This window comes from Aythya marila (assembly GCF_965140915.1).
Source record: "Aythya marila genome assembly, chromosome: 1".
In the NCBI taxonomy this organism is placed as follows: Eukaryota; Metazoa; Chordata; class Aves; order Anseriformes; family Anatidae; genus Aythya; species Aythya marila.
In genome coordinates, this window is record NC_139042.1 from 119771523 (window position 1) to 119795244 (window position 23722).

The 23722-nt window shown below is 36.9% G+C and overlaps 1 protein-coding gene across 12 annotated transcripts in view; it reads right to left on the bottom strand.

Annotated features, from left to right (window-relative positions):
* The window catches only part of ZBTB20 (zinc finger and BTB domain containing 20), a 452132-nt gene that overhangs the window by 238675 nt on the left and 189735 nt on the right, over positions 1 to 23722 (bottom strand). Inside the window, exon 6 of one of the 12 annotated variants that reach the window (XM_082751624.1) lies at positions 6629 to 6655. The exons of the other annotated variants lie outside the window; for them this stretch is intronic. The gene's annotated coding sequence lies outside the window, so the exon portion shown is untranslated. The remainder of the gene's footprint in view (positions 1 to 6628; positions 6656 to 23722) is intronic. 12 annotated transcript variants of the gene reach the window in all.

Below are 23722 nucleotides of genomic sequence, written 5' to 3' on the forward strand. Positions count from 1 at the left end.
TAGGTCAGGCCAACAAAAAAATGTGTTCAGACATACTGGAGAATAATGGGAGAAAGAAATGATACAGAGGAGACACAAACTCTCCCTGACTCTCAAGGTGACATTAGAAATTATGCCTAATAATTAAACTTTGAGTGATGCTATACATGATGAGTATCTCAGGAAGACTGATCTACAGAACAGACTTAGAAAAAAAATTATTTCCTAACCTTCTTTCTTCTGAATAGACTGCACGTGAGGAGGAAAGTTTCAGCATCAATTAATACACACTTAAAGTTAGTTCATAAGTTGTTTATGTCCTCATCAGGGATGCAGTGTAGAAGCTTAAAATATATTAATCTCATGGGATGTTATATAAAAGAGATACACAGAGAAAATAAAGAAATGTCAGCTAGGGCAAAGCAAGCTCTCATGTCAATAAGAGCAGTTCCAACAGTGCTATGCTTGTTTAACCAACATCCAGAGTAGACATATATTTAAGCACTAGTCTGAATGCTAGATTTTAAGCATCCAGCAGTGGACGGCACGTAACAGGCTCAGACAGAGATCACAATCCAATAAAAATATGGGGACAGAAATTATGGAGTTCAGTTCTCATGTACATTGTACTTCAGGGGCTATCAAGCTGACAAAAGTTTCCATTAAAATCATCTTGCCTTCAATCACTCAAAAATGTTGGAAACTGCTGTGCAAATTTTCTATTCTTAATGTTTACCTCATATGCAATTCCATGAGATCTTGAATAAACAAAAGTTCATCTGTTTTGCATGTAGGGAATGTGAAAAGAAGAACATCCAGAGACTTAAAAGAAATGTGAAGAAAAGAGATTAAACTATCTATAGTATAAAGCATTAAAAATTGAAAATATGAATGGACTCAAAGCTTATAAAGCCACTACTGGCTAGTTTCAAGTTTCAAGAATAAGTTTTTTACTAGGATGAAAACATTATAGTTCTAAAAAGTCCACACAGTTATGAAATCCTACTAAATATTTTACAAAGGGCATCATATACACATACTTAGGTCAGAAAATCAAAACATAAATTTTGTTAGTGCTAACAAACTGTCTTGTTTTTGCATTGGGGTACGTAACAGTTTTTAACTTCTGATACACATTCTCCCTACAACAAAACATACCTTCAAAGTAGGTTTATCTGTCACTATACAAGGGAGTTGTTTGGAGCTTGGGATTATTTTTTTTTTGTCTGCTTGTTGATAAGAGAAACACATTAATTGCAGATGCCAGTTACATGTATCAAAGATTCCATAGCTCTGTATTTGCTGAAAAACAACGTGACTTCTCAGTAAAGACTGTATCATAAGGGAGAGACTAAGCTTATAAACAAGTTATTACTCCAGAATTTCATGATTTTGCATGAAAACTTAATGTTTCTCAGTACGGTTTCTGTCTTTTTAATGACTGTAGGAGGAGATAAGCATGGTGCTAGGTTGTCATGGGCTTTTAATGGCAAAATGAATAATAAAAAAATATTAAAACGATAGAGACAAAAAATAAATACATTAGAGATGCTTGCCAACTCGTCTTGCTAATTAAAGAATCAATAAACCTTTTGCAGACCTCTTGCAACATGATTTTTCTTGCAATGAAAGAAACTCGCAACAAATATGCTTTTCTTGGCAATTTACTTTGATTTTTTTTCCTATAGGCTGCTGTTTCACACGAACCTTTAAGACTCCACCATTTTGGAAATGACCATGACACAGCAAAAGTTACTAAATTTTCCCCACCTCCCAACCAGCCAACTAAACGTGTAATGGTGTATTTCCTAATGGTTCCTGCAGACCAACATATTTCCGAGACAGTTTTAGTTGAAATGAATGGCAGTAAAATTGGCAAAGACTCGGAAAGCAAAGGCCAAGGAGACTAGCAAAGAACTTAGAGGCAGAAAAATGGTCTCTGGATATTATTGCCATGTCTGCCAAAACCAAAAGAAGTGAGATTATGTCAGTGTTTCCATAATAAACCTCATTTTTCAAGACTCTGTAACTCAGCTACAATGACCCAATCCAGACTAAAATCGGTACATACAAGGACTGAGATCATGTGCAAATATTTATCTATATATTTAAATGTATTTTCCCTACTGCAAATGTAATCTACTGTTATAATTTAATCTGGCGAGGAATTATTAATGTAACAAAATTAAGGAGAGAAAGGAGAAGGGATACAGAAGACAAAAATCAGAAATCACTGTGAATGCTTTCAGGGATAGCATAACTTCCCTACCAGATATTCCCTATGAGATTTTGAAAAGACCATACAGTAGCTGGGGGCTCTGTCGAACAAACCTTAAATTTTGTTCTGGTCCCTAAATTCGAAATCCTATTTTGAAGCTCTTCTGGATGTTATAATAGGTAGCAGAATATGAAGAGACTACAAGAGACCCAAAGGAGTTTGCAGGATAGATGATAATGTTTGTTAATCTTTGAAGTACTGTAATTCATCACATTCATTCACCTCATTCCTCTCAAATATCACCCCTATACTATACAGGTTTGATCCTACAGGGGCCTGAATAACTCAGGGATGTGCAGACAAAGGGTAGGTCAGAAGTTTGAGGAGCCTTCAAACTGCAGAGCGCAAGGAAGTACCCCACAGCACATGAAAGCTGCTGGAACAGGGTACTTCATATGACTTCATACTTCATAGGGTACTTCAGCACCTAGGTGATTGGAAATGGGGGTCTAACCTGGATATCTAAATGTTAAAATATACCTGGAAGAGCTTATTTTCAGGCAGCAAAATAAGAAAGCTGAATAAGAAATAGCTTGCAGCAAACTGTGCAACAAGTTCAGAATGCACTAAGATGCTCTAAGCTGCCTTTCTTTCTTTATCCATTGAGGAAATTAGCTCAGACTAGATAGTATAAGAAAGTGAGAGTTACATGAGCTGAATATGACAGCAAGGCTTCCACCACTTGACATTTTAATTTTCTGTCTTTGGTTATGTTTTGTCTTATTGAGTATTGTTGGTCTGAGTGTGCATACATAGTGGCATTTACCTCTCTCCTGCTTTGCAGAGAGTTGTTCAGAATACAGAAACGTGACAATACTCATCAGCTAATGACATATTTTGAAAACAAGTAAATAAATTAAAAATCAGTGAATAATTTGTAACACACTACAGAGCAGCAGCAACTGTCTTTTGTACCATTATATCTTATTTTTTCTCCAAGACTGTCAGAGCACCTTGTAAAAAAAGATGCAGTCATATTAAGCACCTTGTTCCATGAGTAGTTCCAATGAAACTGAGACCTTTTAACAAAATAAGGTATTATTCAGTTACCCAACCCTGTGACATAATTATTATCCATTCCACTTACAAATGGGAAAATAAGCACACAATTTGTGTAAGATCCCAAGCTAAGCAAGTGGCAGAGCTGAAAACAGAATGCCAAACTCTCTGCTGCTAATTTATCTGATCACCCTCAACAAAATGCTATATAATAATAATAATAATAATAATAATAATAATAATAATAATAATAATAATAATAATAACAACAATAATGGCTTTCCATATCACCCAGAACAGCTACAGTGGTTTTCTTCATTTCTAATGGGATTAAGACCTTCTTGACTCTAACTACCTATATTACAGCTATGGATTAGCCAAAGTGAAATTGCTGCAACAGAGAGAAAGCTGACTGCGAAAAACTGGCATCAGAAATTTGCAGACAGAAGGCTAAGATACATACATACACACACAAACTATTTAAGTTAATTTTGCTGTGAACTTAAATGTTTTTCCCAATATTCTGCCACAGAAGTTTGTCTGGGTACAGCAGCAGCAGAAAGTTGACAAACACCGTGTGTGAGGCTTACTGTAAAAATAGAAACTAGAGGTTGCGCTTTCTCAGACTGTGGGTCAGGATTTTTATTTTATTTACTTATTTTAAGGTAAAATTAGAAATGTTATGCTGTTTTCATTCTGTCTTCAACTCTGGAAGAAACTATACAATAGCTTGCATTAAGCAAATAATTAAAGATGGTAAATCTTCTGTCCTAATTGCTACTCATATTGGAAATAAAAGTTCCCTTACCTTTTTACTACGTTTGCTGAAAGCCAACAGTGTCATCTCCCCAGTCATTTCAATGTCAGCTACTCGTTCATCATACAGAATGAAAGTAATAATAAAACTGTGCTGATCTGCTTGCTTTCACTCTATATAGTGCCTATATTTATAGGCTTATGCTTCTATTTGAATCTATATTTATCTGCTTTATCTGCCTACAGTGCATCTGTTTCTCATACACACAGACATATATATACACACACGCGCGTGCGTGCACACAAATATACAGGCATACATAAACACACATACGGGTATACCCAAAAATATGCATACTTACAGTAGGCTTCTGTTCAACAGTAAGATTTGTATAAATATAAACATATGCAGCATACACAACATAAAATGAAGACACATACACAAAGAAAATCATAAACAATTAAATGAATATGCCTCGCTGGCTGTAGGAAGGTTTATTATTCAGTAGGCTGCCTTCTAAAGAGGACTGTATATAATTGGGTTCCTTTACGTTAGTCTGTTGCCGTAGCTTTGCAAGCAGTAACAATTTTGACTGTTATTTTGCCTAGAGTTTTTCTGTGTAAGCTCGCTTGGCACAGCTGTGAAATCACTGCCAGCCTGTCTGCAGCCTGATTCCCCGTTGGTACCACTAGCAGTTTCCCTCAGGCTATTCATTAAAGAGGCCAGAGTTGAGTCACCCTGTACCAGTTCAGGAGACAATCCCCTAGAGGGAAAGAACAAGGTGTGACTCCAGATCCAGGTCAATCTGGCAGTTTTAAGTCCAAACATTAGTAGTGCGCTTCCCTGGGCCTTAAGAATAAACAGCGTTTTCCCAAATTACCAGAGGATAAACGGGGGTATTCACCTTCTTGTTAGCAGAAACCAGCATGCCACGCTTCCCCACGTCACTAGGCAGGGTTCCAGTTGGTCTGTCCCGTCACTGTGGTCGGAGCTAGGTCCATCTCAACCATTTTCCTGCTAGCTAGGCTTCTGCTAAGTCTATTAGAGCTGCAAAAGGAGTTGACTGAACTTTAGTCTCTGATACTAAGGTCTCTGTGATGTTGTAACGTGATAAAGCCTGCATTAGGCTAGTTATGGAAACAGATTATAGCACGTGTCCACTGGATGATCTTCACGTCTTAATTCAGTACTTTATTTGTTCCCATCCTATCATCTCACAGGTGTGTTGGAGGAGGAGGTTGTACAAGATAACAACAAAGCCAAGCAACACAGTCACCAGGGACATCTGTTTCTCTCACTGGAGAAGCTGTATTTTGGGTTTCCGGTTCCTCGTAAGACAGTGAAAATGAACTGTCGATTCAGTATGTTACCTCTGGGCTCTCTGAAGGGAGAAGGAAACCCTGAGCCAAAACCTATTGGATATATAGACTACAGAGATAAGACACAAACATAAAGAGAACCTACTGGGTATGAAGGACAGTTGAAAAAGGCAACCTTACCCATAAGATCAAAAATTTCAAAATTGACCACACAACATATCTTCTCTTTTTATAGGTGTAAAAAACTGTATTCAAGTCTAAGAAAGTCTACACAGAAATCCACACAGTAAGTATATTGACAATATACTTTGTAGATAAAAAAAAAAAAAGGGTATATTTAAAAACACAAAGTTCTAAAATCCTGCAACTCGGTATCAGGAAGAAAAAAAACACCCTTAAAAAAACGTTTTATGTCAAGATTGTGTTGGCTAATTAAAACAGAAATTCTACTTCCTAAATCAAAGAATGCTGGATAATTATTCTTTCATCCACTTGATAATATCTGGAAACTGGTCCTGTAGTAATTTAATGTTTAACAGGTATTCGATGGTCCATTTGAAAAGGTTTTTAGATAATCTACAGACAAGAAGGAGTTTAAATATAGTATGTATCTATTTTCTGTGTAGACCAAATTTTCTACATATCTTCACCTAATTTCTGTTTGGTCTTAATACACCAATTTCTTGATCATTAAAATCAACTGCAGCTATTGAACAAAACTCAGTTCAAACTTTCCTCACTGTTAAAGTTATTCCTTACCCACTGATGACTAACTTAACCATTTTAAAATTTACAAAATATCATTCTTTCCTCTTAACTTGCTAGGTTTTTTTTTAACTGAAGAGCACAATATATGTAGTGACATGACATCGACAGTACTCGAAAAGTTTATCTATCTAGAAATAGAATGCTAATTTGAAAAAGAAGAGAAAGGATTTTTAGTTAACTTCTGTATTATCTGACCACCACCAATCTGGTAGGATCTATTATGAAAATACTACCATACGGCTAAAAATAACAATCCTGTGATAACTGTAATGAGCCTACATTTATGCTATTCTTAGCAGTGACCATTTAGCAAACAGTCCATTCATTTTTTTCTCAGCAGGATATTTTACAGTTTTAGCGTGTTTAAGAGCATCTCCAAATTGAAAAGTATTATTTAATTATTGAGGTGGCAACAGATTGATTACAGAATATAGTTTCTCTTTGAGAAACTGTGCCTTACATTGTACCTTTATACATATAAGAAACTATTTAAGCATTTCTTTGATGCACAAAAGTACAAACTCCTACCTCATTTGTTCAGCATTCTTTGAAATTCTGTAGGTAGAACATAAAAGGGATCTGTTTAATGCAAACTCCCTCCTTCTTTTGACAAAGAGAGTGAATATTACCAGAGTTCAAGAAATGCATCTACCTTTCTCTGTATACAATGTACTAAAAAAATATAGGCTAGGACAAATGTCTAATACATCTTCTATTGCTTGAAGGAGAACAGCTATGTTAATACATAAATACCTCTCAATTCTTGGCACATTGTCTGCCAATATATCTTAATATCTGACATACATCTATCGCTCCTTAGGAATCCTTCCATTAGATTTCCTAATTGGTATCTATGATCTTAAACATACTGTATTATTTCTTGGAGAAGATTTAATGGTATGTTAAAATTCAAACTAGATAAAGGAAACCTCTACTTCCAAATAAATTAAAATTTAAAAACTTGAGGCCTATCCTTGCCACAACAAACTAGTCACATAATTTCATGCTGATGCAGTCGAAAAGGTATATAACTCAATCTTGTATTAGTATAACTATATCCATGCATTAAGTTGATCTAGTATAATTGCTTCAGCAAAAACATCAATCCTTTTAATCAGATCAATTATATTAGTATAAAATCTATGCACATACTAGGCCTTAGTTGATGAGACCACCTAAGCCAAAGTGGTAAACACCCAATTCCTAATTAATCTCGACAAATCTGAAACTGCCCCAGATATATATTGGACTTAAAGCAAGGAAAATATACAGGCCACACACTAACAAGTACAATCAAAATTTTAGAGAAAACAATGCTTACTTAAAGATGAAAATAAATAAAATAATTGTTCAATTTCTCAACAGGCAAACAGTAATGAAAAATTATAAAAAGAAAATATTTTGTCAAGTATAGTAGGACAAACTCAAAGAATGACATGCACATTGTAAACCAACCAAGTCTGTTTAGCAGTTCTTCTTAGAAAAGACTGAAATCTCATCAGCAACAACTGATCAATAGTGGTTTCTAACAAACAAAAACTTAAGTTGTATATATACAAGTACAGTTTGGTCCTATTATCGTCTCTCTACACAAAAGAAGCTCTCCTATTTTGCCAACAGCAATTAAAATTTGGAAAGACAGTAGGCAGCATCTTCCTGAAATATGCCATTACAGCACTATCTCAACTATTTAACCCATAACAGAAGGATAGAATTCTAACTTAGAAAATTCAGTAAAAGAAACAACAAATCTGTACTAAAATTTGAAGGCTGCAGGAATGCCTAGCTTAGCACAATGCATGCATAGAGGTGTGTTTTTTTTTTTTTTTGAAGCATTCCCAAGTACTATAGATGACTGAAGAACAAAATAAACTCTTGACACTGAGATATCAGCAAATGAATTTCAAAATATTATAAAAGACCTTCCCAAATGGCAATGCTCCAGGGCTTTAGCACTGAGCTTGATGTATCTTTTCAGGATGTTCTAGTTCTTTATTGTCCTCAAATCATCTGTGGTTCTTTGAATACAGAAAAAAAAAAAAAAAAAGCAGCCTTATTTCTCTTTGGAAGCCAGTAGAAACCAGTTGTTTAGGTCTGTAGATCATCTTGCCCAAAATACTGATTTGCATCAACAAATAAAATGCTGGCAAAAACTTTAGGAAACTATCTTAATCCTATCTCTATTGACTTTAACTGATCATCCCAGCTTTCTTGGAGAAACATTACAAATCACTTGCCTCATTTCACAATGAAAGAAAAGTATCTTCCTTTCTGCAGTAAGCACTGAAAAGATACCGAATAGGGCTTTTGTGGGTAATTATCCTTAGGAGTTATGTTGAAGACTCAAGTGGAACCTTATCGATGTGTAGAAAATACCTGATACGGGGAAGTAAAGAAGACAGCCAAGCCCTTCTCCAAGCTATCCAGTGAAAGAACAACAGAAAATAAGCACAAACAAAAATGCAGGAAATACCCCTTAAACATAAGAAAAAAGTTTTGACTGTGAGGGTGGTCAAACACTGGATGGTTGCTCAGAGAGACTGGGGAGTCTCCATCCTTGGCGCTATTCAAAATTTAACAGGACACAATGCTGGTCAACGTGCTTTAGGTGATGCTGCATTGAACAGAAGAATTAGAGTAGATAATCTACATTAATCCCTTCTGACCTCAATGATTCTATGAAATTTTCTTTTCAGATACTAAGTTATTTTAAAATGTATTGAAATATTTCCTTGTGCATAGCTTTATTTGACTTAGTCCTGTCCAGAAATATAAAACTTGCCTGTAGGTCCTGTAAGCTTAACAGGTAGAAGATTGAGTATGCATAAAAGCATACTGAACACCATTGTGAGCAGCAAAAGTCACATCCTTTATCGTGTACTTTGTTTATGATAGCTGCTGCAGACTGATACTCAGGTCACCACAATCTATACACATCAGTTCTGCCTATCTTGACACGTCACCTTGCTTTACATTGCTGAAATCAAATCTTCATTCTGCATTTCAACAAAGCCTAACAACTCTTCTATCCATCTGATGTAAATAAGTCAGGGATAGAAGTAATGATTTTCTGCACCCATTCAACTAGATTTATTTTTCTAGGCTAACAGACTCTTCTGAAATTCCAACATGTGAATGAACAGATACTACCCAACTGATTTACATCAATAATACTAATATGAAGCTCCTCTTGCCTACCTTAAATTCCCACAAGTATGTTTATTTACAAGCAGATATAAAATAATTATATAATTCCTAAACATCTTTCCATTATTTCCCTTTGGTACAAATAGGAACTCGAAACAGTCACAACAATTTCAGCACAGAAAGAGATAAAACAATAATAATTTCATTCAGGCTTCGAAGCCTAGAAAATAGAAGCCTCTCCTAGAAAACCTCATTTTGGACAGGCCCAATTGGATGTCTATGTAGCTACCTATGTTCTTAAGAATTAAAACCAGTCATACATGACAAAGCTATGAACAGGAAAACAGCAAACACCAGTTTTGTCTTTCACTCACAAACTCTGATCTCCTCAGAAATATGGGGGCCATATTCTGAACTCCTCAGAAATATGAGGAAAATCGATAATGGATAAATATAACAACAGAATCAGAATCCTTTGGCTTTCCACCAGTCTACAAGATGCTAATTTTAAAAGGCAGTATTCTCAGGCATATCAATCTTTCCAAGCTTTTACTAGAGCACAGTGCTACTGAATTTTCAGCTGCTCAGAATTAAAATTAATTTGCCTTCTTGAGATTTCTGTAAGTATCTACGAGTGAGAATCTTTTCAGATGTGATTGCTAAAAAACATGCTCTACAACAATTGATTAGAAGAAATGCTTGGACAGCAGTGTAATTTAAAAAGAGTTTTCATCATTACTGTCCAATTCCATGTTAAGAAGAATTTGCATTTGGCCTGTCCATCTTCTATTCTCAGCTCAGAACCTTTAAATTCCTTACATGGCCAGGTGATCATACTTTTACTACGAATACTTTTGAAGGTTTAGAAGATGATCAATAAATGGCTCAATAAATGACTTATTAAGTTTTATAAAGGACCACGTGGAACAAACTAGGTGGTGTTTATAATAACCTATAGATTCATCTGTGATATGCCAACAAAGTGTATAATATGTACTACGCATATCAAAAATATTCTTAGAATATTGATCGATCATATATCAGCTTTCATGAACTCCTTTAAAGTGTGTCATCAATATATGCATAGCTGGATAAACAATTCAAGATGCAACTTGCAAGAAGGCTAGTATTTACAGCACCTGTAAACATGTACAATACTTCATTGCACAAAGACTTGAGTAATAGTTTACTGGTTTCACAGGGATGAATCCTTCATGTTCCTCAGCTGCTGATCCAAATCTTATCTCCCCTTTCTGTGTATTACCAGTAGGTATCTCAAACATCCAGGAAAACTGAGCAAATTGCACCATAGTGACATATGGACCAACACTGCCTACAGTATAAGTAGGGAGCTGCATGGCTTTAGATTTTTAATGACTTCCAGGAAATTTCACAGTGTCTTCCAAAGAACACCCTGGGGCATATATGTAGGGAGATTTTCTGAATTTTCTTAGGGGAATTAATGCTAATAAATCAATAAATGGATTACTACTATGAATGCAAGCAAGTTTACCTATGTAACAATTATAATATTGGTGGTATTTCTCACTTTATGTGTAGTCATAAATTATGCATTCTGCTGTTACATCAGTAAAAATCCTTTAATGCCAGTCAAATGACCTCACATTTATTTGAAAGCAGACTCTGGTCCTGAGTGTCACATCAGTGAGAGTTTAACAAAACGGAAATCTCTTGTGAGAAGGCAGTGCAGAATTTCATGGCACATTAATGAATCTTTTCTGATTGTGGAAAGGCTTTCACTTCATTGATGCACACTAAATAGCACAGACAGCTACCAGTCCTTACAGTCTGCTTTACAAAAGGAGTTTCCTAGTGACAACAAACGGCCATCCAAGAAGTTAAATGCTGTCAGGAAACTCACTGGAGGAAAAGAAATACACTAGATATTACTTACTGAAAAAAAAAATATATACATAAAGAATGAGGCTCATACCTTTAACTATTTAATTTTACCAACTCCAAAAACAGAATGTAACTTCAGTGACTTGATTGCTGGGTCACGTTTCTACATGAATCATAATTCTGCTTTAATAATAGCATCTTTTATTGGCTGTTTTCAGTAGAAAATATGAGGATTGTCATGCTCCAACAAGGCATCTATGTTTCTAAGTCTACAATGAGAACAGAAATTCTCCATTTTTATTATTTAGCCCCTAATTCTATTATTTTGAGGTAACAAGTCTACTCTCTCAAATCCAAGCAACATTTCCTATCTAACACCACTGACTGAACCGCTGTGCTGCAGTTCCACAGATTTTCCCAGAGGCACAACCACAGAGCATGACTCTGCAGCCTGATGGTTATGCACATGAATATATGGGTAAGTTGTCTGGGTTGGAAACTTTGTCAGGTCAATACATTGTACCACGTCAGTTCTGACCACGTCAGAGTAGTACATCAGAAACACATTACGGGGATAAGTGAATACATAAACTTATTACACTTAGTGCAGGAAAAATCTAAGGGCATCGTAGAAAAGCTGGAGTGAGTGATTATATAGGCTCAGGGGGATATCAGCAATTATGAAAAGGACATTGCCAGCCACAACTGAAAAGCAAAGAACAAAGCCAACAATATGGTATTAATCACATGCCCTATCTGCGTATGATGCCAAACTATTCAAAGCACAGAATGTTCTTTATTCACCTCACTTTATATTGCTGAATGAATATAGCATTTATGAAAACGAGAGATTAAAAACATTGATATTAACCAACCTTTGGGCCAAATCCTACTTATCTTATTGATGCAAGTAGTTCCACTGATTTAAATAGATGTAATTACCATTGACTTCAATAGAGCTACTCACGGAGTTAGGAGGGCAGGATGTGGCTCATTGCATAATCAAGCTTCCCTTACCACCATGAATGGTGCCAACTCATCATTTCTGACACAACCCTCCCTGCTTTCCGGTAACGGATTCCTTGAGCAGAGACTTCTGTACACAGCAAAGTCTGTGACACTTTTGACGCAAGCACAATCAAAACTTGAATGAAATGACCGGTTTTATTTTTACCTCTCCAGAAGCAATAGACAGAATGCTGACAGCTAGAACTTCACAGCACGTTTGAATTGTGCGTTCCTCCAATTCATTGTGAATCAAACATCCAGGTGGGGCTTGAATTAAGCTACTGCAAAGTCTACCTGTCCTCGGATAATTGTGATATATTTGAAAAGGATGGCACAAATTAAATCGATTTAAGGTATGTCTCCTGGGTACAAAACAATGTTTCCAGCAACAGTTTTCTAGCAGTAGTTAGCCCAAGTGAAGAAGACTAGACTCATCCCATTCTCTCTACTTTCACATTTAAATGCTGTGTCTTGTTTTTGACCACACCTGTTCTCTTGTGTAGCATCCCTCCAGTCAATGCCAGAATGGACAAGATTTGAGGGAGGAAAATACAGATCGCAGCAAATACCATGAAGGAGAGAAGAAAAGGAAAGAACATTGCATTTTGACAGCATGAGAGTGATTCTAAGGCCACTGCCTGTTAGGAGCTCAATTCTTGTTCTTCTGCCATCCTGCTTCAATGACTCAGAGGAAGGTGTTAAACATGCAAAATGGCAAGAGACACAGGCAAAGCAGAGGAAGGCAGAAGTCTGGAACTCTTTTTTCAATTACTTATATTTGAAGATGTACCAAAGCAGTGCTTTACAGCATTTAAGACCATTAGAATGTACTGTGACCCAGGAACCCCTATCTTCAATCCCATCCTTTCACTTGCTACAGCATATTTTGAATGGCTATTTGTAACAGGGCCCAATTCTTATCTCTTTCTTATTTCATTACAGAATTTAAGTTATCTCCATCGATCTCAAATTGCTTTGTGGACTGCTGAGATAAGAACCAGCTTCAAGATGTTCTGCTGCACTGGTTCTTCCTTTTCTTGATGAGGGGTTATTCACTGCCCTGTGAAATCCCTTACTGGCATCTGAATGTAGTTACAGATACAAAATTGACAGACCTATATATAAAGGGACACAGATTCTGGACACTTCAAAAAAAAAAAAAAAAAAAAAAAGGGGGCAAATAAAAACAAACAAAAAACAATGAACTTTTCTTGCAGAGCAAATCTTTGCATGTAGGGCATTATGAAATTCTTCCTTGTTTTGTAGAAATAGTACAACAAGACTTAGATCCTGGTATGTGCACATTTTTTAAATGATTATTATCTCAAGCACACAGAATAATAGTTAATATTTCAGATTCTAAAATACAGTGGAGCCTCAATTATCCAAATTCAGTGAACCCAGACAAGGTTTTGCCCCTTGTCATTTATTAATTAAATGGTAAATTGCTTCTATTACTAATTATTTCCACAGATCCATGGGCATGCAGGGCATTTTGGTTACTCATAAACGCGATTATCGAGTTCTATTCAGTGTTCTTTCCATGTTCTTCAGATAATTGCGATTCTGATGTACTCTGAAAACCATTTAAAACATTTTTTACAATGTATTACTGGGAGAGCTTCCAGGTCTTGTTCATCCTCTGGGGTAGAGGCATCCCCAAGATTGTGGGAGGCAGCACCCTTGACAAGCCAAAAGACAGGGAAGTGTGTCAGCCAATATGTAGAACAAAAGTAAAACTACTTCTTGAGCACAATCTGACAATTTCTGATCCCAGCTGTATATCAGGTTGAGTGAGTGAGTGACTGTCTGAATAGGATGCCAGCAAGTCAGATATTACATTAAACTCACTCTTTTTTTTTCTTCTTCTTTTTTTTCTTCCCCCTCCCCAGCTGGTCCCATTCACGGGAAGACAAATGTAGCTTAAGATTCCTTTAGATCCTACAAAATCCTACAAAAAAGAAATGGTTCCAACTATAGCAAAATGGACCACAAGTTGGCAAAACTCAGGTACTGAATAGCAAAGAACTGCCTCAATAGACTAAATACGCTTTAAGCAGAGCATCTAAACAGACAGCCAGGTCAAATATGTAAGCATTGCAGTACAAAACTAACTGTCTAAAGACTGAGATAAGAGAAGTGCAATGCCTATTTTTCAAAGACTTATATATGACACAACTTGAGCTGCTACAGAAGACATTGTGCGTTGCGCTTCATAATAATGACTGAGTAAAATGCACAGGTGAGAGATGGGTGCTGGGAATTAAAGAAAGCATATATAAATAAAATGAATAAATTAAAATTAAGAAGTACTACGTTTTTTTCAATTCCAGGCTTACATACATAGAAAGGGATAGGTGTTAGAATCATATTATGCAACATCTTCCCAAAATGCTGACAATGCCTATGAATTGTAAAAAAGATTTGAGAAGCAGCAGTTAGTTAGAAAACCTATGAAAAAAGAAGCAAGTGCAATTCAGTGCTAAAAAGAACACTAAACCTACTTTAAAATGTTCGTATTAAAGAATCATCCTGTATTTATGATTATAATGCATGTAAAATCAGTTATCTATAGGACTGAAAAATAACAGCAAAATCTACTACAGCAATATGCAATTTCAGGGGAAAAAAGTTTTTGAAAAACTCATATTTAGAATAAGGAAACTAGTAGAAAGGAAATTGAAAAAAAAAAAGTTAAAAGTAAAGTGCTTTAAGATGTTACTGTTAGAAGATACGTTATCAGAGACTCAAGTCTCTTACAAGTAGAAGGAAAGCCTTACCTTAGAGTAGCTGTAATAATCTTGCCCCCCAGTTGTCTGCCTCAATCATCTTGAGAAACATCTCAGCAGTTTGTCTGGCAGGCACAGAAAATTACAGCCTGCGGTACTAAAGAAATCCAGAAGCCATTCTGATTTACCTGAATATGCTAGATTGTAAACTGTCATAATTCGATTGCCACTTTAGATGAAAATCCTTTGCAAGGTGGCAAAATTCTCCAGGAGAGAAGCTTGATATCTCGCTGGATGCAGGAACTTTTAAAGTTGTCCTACAGTAACGCATATCTAGTCATTACTCTGAATTCACAAAACAAATATATAATCACCTGTGAAAAAAGAAAATCTCTAACAGGATTTTTTTTTTTATGAGCTTCTTTACTAGAAGTAAAAAGTTACCATCCAAAAAGAGAAAGCCATATTTAACGCAGAATATATATATATTTTTTTAGTATGTAGAATAAAGTAGGCCCATGAAAATGTTGAAGAAAAACTTTCTAAAGCCATAAATAACTTTTCCAAATACTCTGCACAGAATCTGTAAGGCCAACAGATGAGGTGAAAAAAGTGTTGACAGAACAAAAATCCAAAATTAATTCATTGTACTTGTGTTCCCTATGGAGAAGTTTATAAAAGTCCGAGAAAATGTGCAATGGAAAAAAAAATGGTTCTAATCTAACAGTTCTAAAGAAAATCAGACATGAAAGAACTTTACTAATAACTCTTGCACATAATCAGTGCAACAAAAGAAAATTAGTGTACAACAAAATAATAGAAAGTGACTTGCTGGCAATATCAAAAACGGAAAAAGGACTTTAGAAAGACCAATGTAGATCAGTCTATAATCAACGACATAGAGACTGGTAGAAAAATAATAAAAATACTTGGGCAGATAAAACAGAGAAGATACAACATGAGTTTTTTGTAGAAGGAAGTCTTGTTTTGCAAATTTGCAGAGTTCCCAGGAGAAGTGAATAGGCGTATGTGGAAGAGATTCAAGTAGTACTAGTTGCTAAAAGAAATAGTAAAATTGAAAAGCCTCACCAAAGACTCTAAAAGAAAGTAAGTTATCATGACATAAGAGAAAAAAGCCTCTCAGATTAATAACCGTCTCAAAGACACACAGTAAATGGGAGGAATAAACATTTGGCTTTTACAGTGGAAGATGATTACTACCAGAGTCCCGTAAGAATTTGCAGCAAGACTTACACTGTTCAACATTTTCATAAATGACTAGGGAAAGAAGACTAGTGACGCAACAAAATTTGCACTTCTTACCAAAAAAATATACCACAACAAAAGCTAAAACTGAAATGTTGTGAAAAAAAGACTTGGTAAAATGGAGATACTAGACAATTAAGAGAAAACCAAATTTTAACCATTATAACAATGGTTAATGGTTAAATGGTTAATTATAGCAATATTCATAGAAAAAATGACCTCACATTCATACAATAGGATCTAGATTAGCTATCACTACGTAGGAAAAAGAGTAGGGAATCCTTGTGGATATATCTATGAAAGCACCAGCTCAATGCTCAGCATTGATCATAAAGGTTAAAAAAAAAAAAAAAAAAAAAAAAAATTAAAAAAAAAAAAGTTGGGATTATTAAGAAAGAAACAGAAAATAAAACTAAAAACATAATTATGCCCCTCTAATAAATCCACAGTAGACTCACATACTGAATGCTACATGTAGGCTTGAGCTCCCAGTGCAAAACAGGATATAAGCAAACTAAACAGATGTGGAAATGTGCAAAAATGTATGGAAAAATCTTCTGTGCAAGGAGAGATGAAAAAGAGTTGGGTTCTCTGCCCTGAAAAAATAAATTCTTGATGAAAATATAAAGGAGTTCTATAAAATCATAACAAACAAGAACAAGGTGAACTGCTAATAACTGTTCCATATTTCTCATTACATATTTCTAGGAAACGTCCAAAGAAGTTATCAAGCACTAGGTTTAAGGCAAACAAAAGGAAGTACTTTTTCACACAATATGTAATTAAACCATGGAATTCACTGGCACAGGATGTTTTCAATGCCAAAAGTAAAAACGGTTTCAAAAAGCAATTGGAAAAAATCTCAACAGAAAGGTCTACCAGGTCAATTAAACACAAAGATCCGAAAGCAGAAAACTTACCCTGCACTAAGAAATAGGAAGGCTCACCTGCCACTTTCTAAGCAGCAGAATGAACCAATCTGACACATATCAGACAGCGGCTAAGCTCCGACATAGCTAACACGTAGATCACAGAGATTCTGGCTTTAAAATGAATTTATGGAGCACATGGATTATGGCCACAACTGATGATTTACTATTGCGCTGTCAACCTCCTAGGTATTGATAAATATCCTTACCAGGTACAACTACAGTTAAACTCTCTTTTAAGGACAAAGACTTCAGAGTGAAACAGGAAGAGCAATGTTTGGGGAACAAGGCATTCTTTCAGACTTGTGATACGGATACAGCAGCTCTTCCTTGCTGGCTTGGACTTGAGGTGGCAGTCTTCATTCCTGAGATGAAAACCATCTACCTCATTTCATTACCAGTGATAACCTCTTAGGTTCAAATGGGTGTTCAAGATTCACAATGATGGAATGATGTCTGTGGGAGCTGGAGATAGTCTACTGTCCATGATACACCCAAAGATGTCTTTCAAAAATTAAGTAAAAACATTAAGGCCACAAAACAAAGCACTCAGAAGTAGGAAAATATCAAAATGAAGTCTGTCACAACAACTGTAGTGTCACAATACAATCTTCCATGTTATGATTGTATATTTTGTGTTCTGCATAATGGACAGCATCCAGGGAATGAGACTAATTCAAATATTCTTTTTTTATCCTCTCTGTTCAGTGTGTGGCCCCAAGCCTTGTTTACTGAGTTGCATCCAAGTCTTGCATGAAATAAGATGGCTTTTTGTTTCTGGCTTTTCTGTGGTACTCATCACTATAGCGTCTGAATATCTCAACAATCTTCATGAATTAATCCTCACAATGTACCCTCAGATGTCTGGAATGATTATAATTCCTCATTGAAGAAAATTATGAGAGAAACGATGTGACTTTTTTGTGGCCACACAGAAAGTCTCTATCAAAGACAGGAAGACAACTCAGATCTTTTCATTCTAACGGGTGCCAAGCATCTCCTAAATTTATCCTACAGGAGGAGCACTCTGAGGATTCATGCTCTTCCAGCAGACCTGCAGCTCATCCATGGCATAAAAGTTCTCCAACAGGGATGGGATAGCAGGGACAGGAGCCTCTTTCCCATCACACATATATCTAATTCTGTCAATTGGGAAAAGCTGCTCTAAGGATTAATTGCTGTGAGATTTGCAAAGTCTTTGGAGATACTCAAATTATCAGGATGATGAAGGACAAAGTTTTGGCACTTAGTTCTTACAACCTTTTGCAGAAATTTCTCCTCCTGATTTGCATCCTCTAGGATTCTTGCCAACACGAGGTATTTCATATTTTTCTAAAAAGTCTCAAGAAGGGGTAGTGGTATGGGTATAAGATATCAACAACTGACACATGGAGCATTTCTGTAATATTAAAGATTGCTATTTATAGTTGTGATGTAGTTCATAACTACAAATTACAACTTTGTGGACTATTTATACACTGCACTTGTGCTCAAAGTGCACAAAAACACACAAAAAATTACCCTAATGTACGTGAGAAGTCTGTCTCACACCTAACAAAGCCAAGAAACCAAGAGTAAAGCTCAGTCTCTGTTCTTCTATTGTGTTTCCTATTGTGTCTACGTATTGCAGCATTTGTGGTCTGTAAGATCACCCACTGTAGGAACAACTTTCAGTTCTCTGTGACAATAGGGTGAGCTGAGGACAGACTGGCAATCTTTGGAGATGAATTTCCTGCCCTTTGTGGGTTTCAGTTAGACTCTTAAGCATTATTTGAACTTTTGTGGTTTAATTTTCTTTGTTGTTGTTTTAATTCTAATGGCAGAAAACAGGAGAAGAAACAACATCCCTCTGGAGGCAGTGAATCGCAGTATCTGAAGAGTAAACGGCCATGATTTCTCTTACGGGCATTTTAAGATATGTCAGCAAACAAAGACAACGTAGTAATTGTGTAGAATGGCAAGAGGATGCCACGCTTCTTATTTACTGCTAAATATACCAAAAGCCGTAGTTTCTGTTCATGGTTTATGGCCTTCTGAACTAATTTCTCTCCATTAGCATTCAGCCACTACCACAGCCTCAGACACTGCTCACCGATATTTTCTTAGTAAAGACCAAAAAAGAAAAGGGGTAGAAGAAAGGCTATTGCATTCAAGCAATCCTGCATATGCAGTACTGGTTGGACAAGACATGTAGGAAAGAAAGCCTCTGCCAACCTGAGACCCTTATATTTGTTCCATTTGACTATTAATAGTTATTATAGTTATCGTGCACATGTTATTCAGAGAACAGGCTCTCTTAATTACTTAGGGAGCAATGGAAATCCTTGGAAAAGGAAGTGGAAAATTCATCCCATGTTCTCTATTTACAGATCTATAGAAGACTGCTTTTCTGTCTCCCCATTTCCAATATCTGTCGGCCAAATCAACTACTTTTGCAATGAAAAAAGTAATGAAAAAGCTGCTTTCCTCTGGCAATGTGCAAGCCTGACTGGACAATGATATTTTTCTTCAACCACTGGTGGCTTGAATCAAGAGACTTTCAAATAGCAGTGAACAGCTGCAAAGATGAGATCAGGAACTATACTTCAGTAACTAGATTTATTAAATTCTTAATAGGGGTCAGATCTGTTTGTTTTGCTTTCCCCTCATAGACTCAAAGGACATTATAAAATAATATTTGTTATGCATATGCAGGGGCTTTCACTTTATATATTTGAAATGAAATTATAAAAAAAACTTCAAAGTAAAAATAAATAAGCCACTAAAACAGTAACAAAAGACTTCAAGGGGGAAGAGTGCCAGCTATGGGATAACAGTCACTAAATACCAACGTGAGTTTTCTCAAATTCCAGGGAACGTCAGCATGAGAGAGTTTTAGTTAGGTCCATCTTGACTAACACATGCAGAAGGAAACGTTTCTGTTCCTTCATTCCCTCATTCTCTCGAGTGTCACAGTTTCCTATCTCTTGCTTCCGTTTGCAGATGTCTCTCACCATGTACTTCAGGAAAAGAAAAATTTAAGTAAAGATCACAGCCTGTTCCATTATGTGCCCTTCCTCTTCTTCTCCTCCTCCTTTCTTGCATTTGTGCAGTGTTGTGGCACCTATTAACTACCAATGTTTTCAGAATGACATTATACAAGGTGCAGGATGTACCACTGTGCCCTAAAAATATCAACAACTGCATTAGTCTCACAATAATTAATGGCAGGCATTATGCAAATGACAACTTTTTCACTGCAAAATAATGACATTTCTTCATTTTGAGCAGAGTTATGCAAAACAATGAATTGGGGATGATAAATCACACAGGAGAATTAAGAAAGCCATAACGTTCCTGCCCAGGCAGGCAGAAAGACAGACAGACCAACAATTTAGAACACATTGTTTGTTCTCAAACCGCTATTAAGAAATAAATAAAAGCATAGCCAGTCGGTCATTAGAACGTATGTGTAATTTAGTTTCCCCCCTTTAGGCAACTATGCATAAGGGGATGTTAAATTCTAGCAATTGGATTATTACAAGTCACAAGCAAATTTTTTTTATTAACCTTAATAAGTCATTCACTCAGAGACTACAGTCATCAGGCAAATAAAATGTATCACATGTCATTCTCCTACACATTAACTAATTTCTTATGCAAACATCACAATGTATAGCAATTACTGCTGCTCAAAAAAAAAAACCCGAAGTCAGTTTCAATTTATTTTATTGCTTTTGTGCTTGGCCATTTCCTGTAGCACTTGATTGTTTATGCCCATATTTCAGATTCAAAAGAAATACAGGAAACAAGATGCGACTTCTCCTAAACGTTCCCACACCTTTTTCTCCTTACTGTGACCGCTGTTGGAAAAAGCAGTGAGATTGTCTTGCAAGCCTCAAGAAGCTTCTCAAAGGCAAAAGCTAATGCTGACCAGCTGTGGGGACCCTCCCTTCCCCAATCCCTTTCTCCATTATGTACTTCCCACCTCCTGAAAGAGCAATCCCTGCCCAGTCCTCCCAGTGCCTCCTGCAGAAAACCTGGCACAGGAAGGGCTGGGAGCTCCCATTCCCGTCCTGCTCCCTAAAGCGCTGGCTTCCCAGCAAGACAGGGACTGGAAGGTAGCTTTGAAGCCCTCTACATACAACCCTCCTCTGCTGTTCCTTACAGTGTCTCCTGCTGGAACTGAGGTATCTATAAGCTTTTTAATAGACAGCACTCCTGGATCTTTCTTTCTAGAGGTTCCTGCTGGGAGAATGTGATGTATCAAAGAATCACAGTGATTAAAGTTCGAAAGACCTATGGTATTTAATCATTTCCTCCATCCTCCCACTTGAGCTAAGGTATTCCTTACAATATTTTTTTTCTGATGTTCTATTTAGTCTAACTTTAAAGCATGCCAAATAGCTGGGCTTTCTCCACCTCCCTGGGGAGGTTATTCCACAGTGATATGCCACGAGACTATAAGTTTCCCAAGGTATTCAGTGTGATTTTACTTCTTTACACTTCGTTTTCAGGCATGAGTTTCCAGACTCCCAATAATACCAAATGATTTATCCCCTCAGTTAGCAGAGACTGAAATCACACCAGTTCTATTTTCCTCACATCCATGGCTCTATTGTGAAATTTAACAATATTATCCACTGGGGGGGAAAAAAAAAAAAAAAAAAAAAACACCTGAAGGATTTGCAGCACCTCTGAGTTATCCAAAGACTGTTTTTTACCCCTCGCTGTGACTTCTGACGAGACCTGGTATGAACAGGAAACCAAGAGAGGACCTTTACAGCAGCTCTGGCATTATCTCCCTCCCAGCCACATCAGCCACCCTCCTCAGGAAGCACTGGTGGCATTTCCAAACACGTGAAGCCATCACCAGCAAGGAGTACGTTTCCCTTGATGTCTGGAGATTAATGGTATAGTTCCTATTAGGCATAGTGAGGGGGACTGGGAAATAAACAATTCACTCAGCACGTTGAAGAGTCAACTCAATCAGTGCTGAAGATCAACCACCACACTTTCTTCTCCCCAAATGTAAAGCACCTCCTGCCTTCACCTAAAGACAACTCAGTACCGCATTGACATAACCTTACAGAGAACCCAGAAAAGAAAACACTTGTGTTGGAAATAATGAATGTCTTTAGAAACAAACTGGTAGCAGTTGAACCCCTCTACCCATGCCCCCTTGATCCCCTCAGCCCCCTTCCTATCTATTTCAGGACTTTTTCAGATTCGGTGCAATTTCCCCCCTTGGAACAGTGCAAAAAATTCTCCACCTCCAGCCTCTCATCCGGAAGTTAATAACATTTTGCAGCTCTCCTTAAATAAAATCCAGCCCATCCTGGATCAATAAGACTGATGCCTATTTCCCTAATGGCAGCCGATTGCCATTTGCTATTCAAATCAGACTAGATAAATTACAGTACATGCCAAGGAACAGGCCAGTGAATTAAGACAGGCCTCCTGAGGACCAGCGATATTATTAATCTTTTAAGACACTATCATATTTCTTCTTGACAGTGTGCGTAGACTCTCAGACATGCTGCACCCAGATTGAAATATCAGCTGCTGCAAAAAATCAATAGCGTTAGAAACACAATAATTTTCTGTCTGCAGGGCCCCCAATAAGCAACACTTGTGTTTCTCCTCCTTTCCACATCTCTGCTCCAAATGCATTTGTTTTAAAGCAGAGGTCTAAAATCTGAATAATAATTGTTGTGGGCAAAGTTGTTTTTGTTGTCATCCTCTGTCACAGAAGCCACAGCTGTGATTTTTGATAAGGTTGCGGTTCTCAGAGACAGCGTGAGGTACGAGAGGGTCAGATACCTCGTGTATTTTACCCTTTCTCCCCACACCCTCACACTCAGTCTCTTGCTCTCTCACTGCAGACATGATAAAGACAGATATTGCGAGAGCTCCTGCTAGCCCTAAGAAAAATGAAAACGGGGACCTCGGACGTGAACTGACAAAGGGAGACTGTACATGACAAGAAAGCAAAAAGCTTAAGGGATTTCTCTTTACACTGGCAACAGAAAGGGTCAATTCAAACAATTTTGATCTCTTTAGACCTGTGGACCAATTCAATAGAGGCTCTGACAGTCATGTAAGTTGCCCCCCTGGTTTCTCAACTACTTTTTATGCTAAAGGGGAAAAAGATTCTACCGCTGATAAAATTCCCCAAAAGGGTATTTTATCATTTACTGGAGCAGTGGGCTTTGAGAAAAATGCGTAGCTTAGGGGACTGGCAACAAGGTGTTAAATGATTTTTTTCCTCACCCTTGACATGATAATAGTTTAAATATGTGAATATATATATATAAAAGCAAAACAACATCAAAAGTCTCCACAAGATCATAAGCATGAGTGCATTTTACGTATAATCGGATAAGGAAAACATTTGCAGAAACAGACCAGAGTGGATAAATCACCTCCAGGTTGGCTAAGTTGCTTTTCAGGATTGCCAGATTGCTGGCATCCCAGGTCAGCAGTGACCAGGAAGAGCTGATGAATGTCCCAACCGGGTGAGAGGAGTAGGGCGATGAAATCATTCAAGTTACATCACAATTAACAGTTGCCTTCTGCCCTTAAAATATTATTAGCAGCATCGGAAGGACCGGAGACCACAACTATTAACTCTCCTCTGGCTCTTGCAGAATCTCGGGGGCTTAAATTCAACATCTCTTTAGCCTCCATTTAAAAAGTGG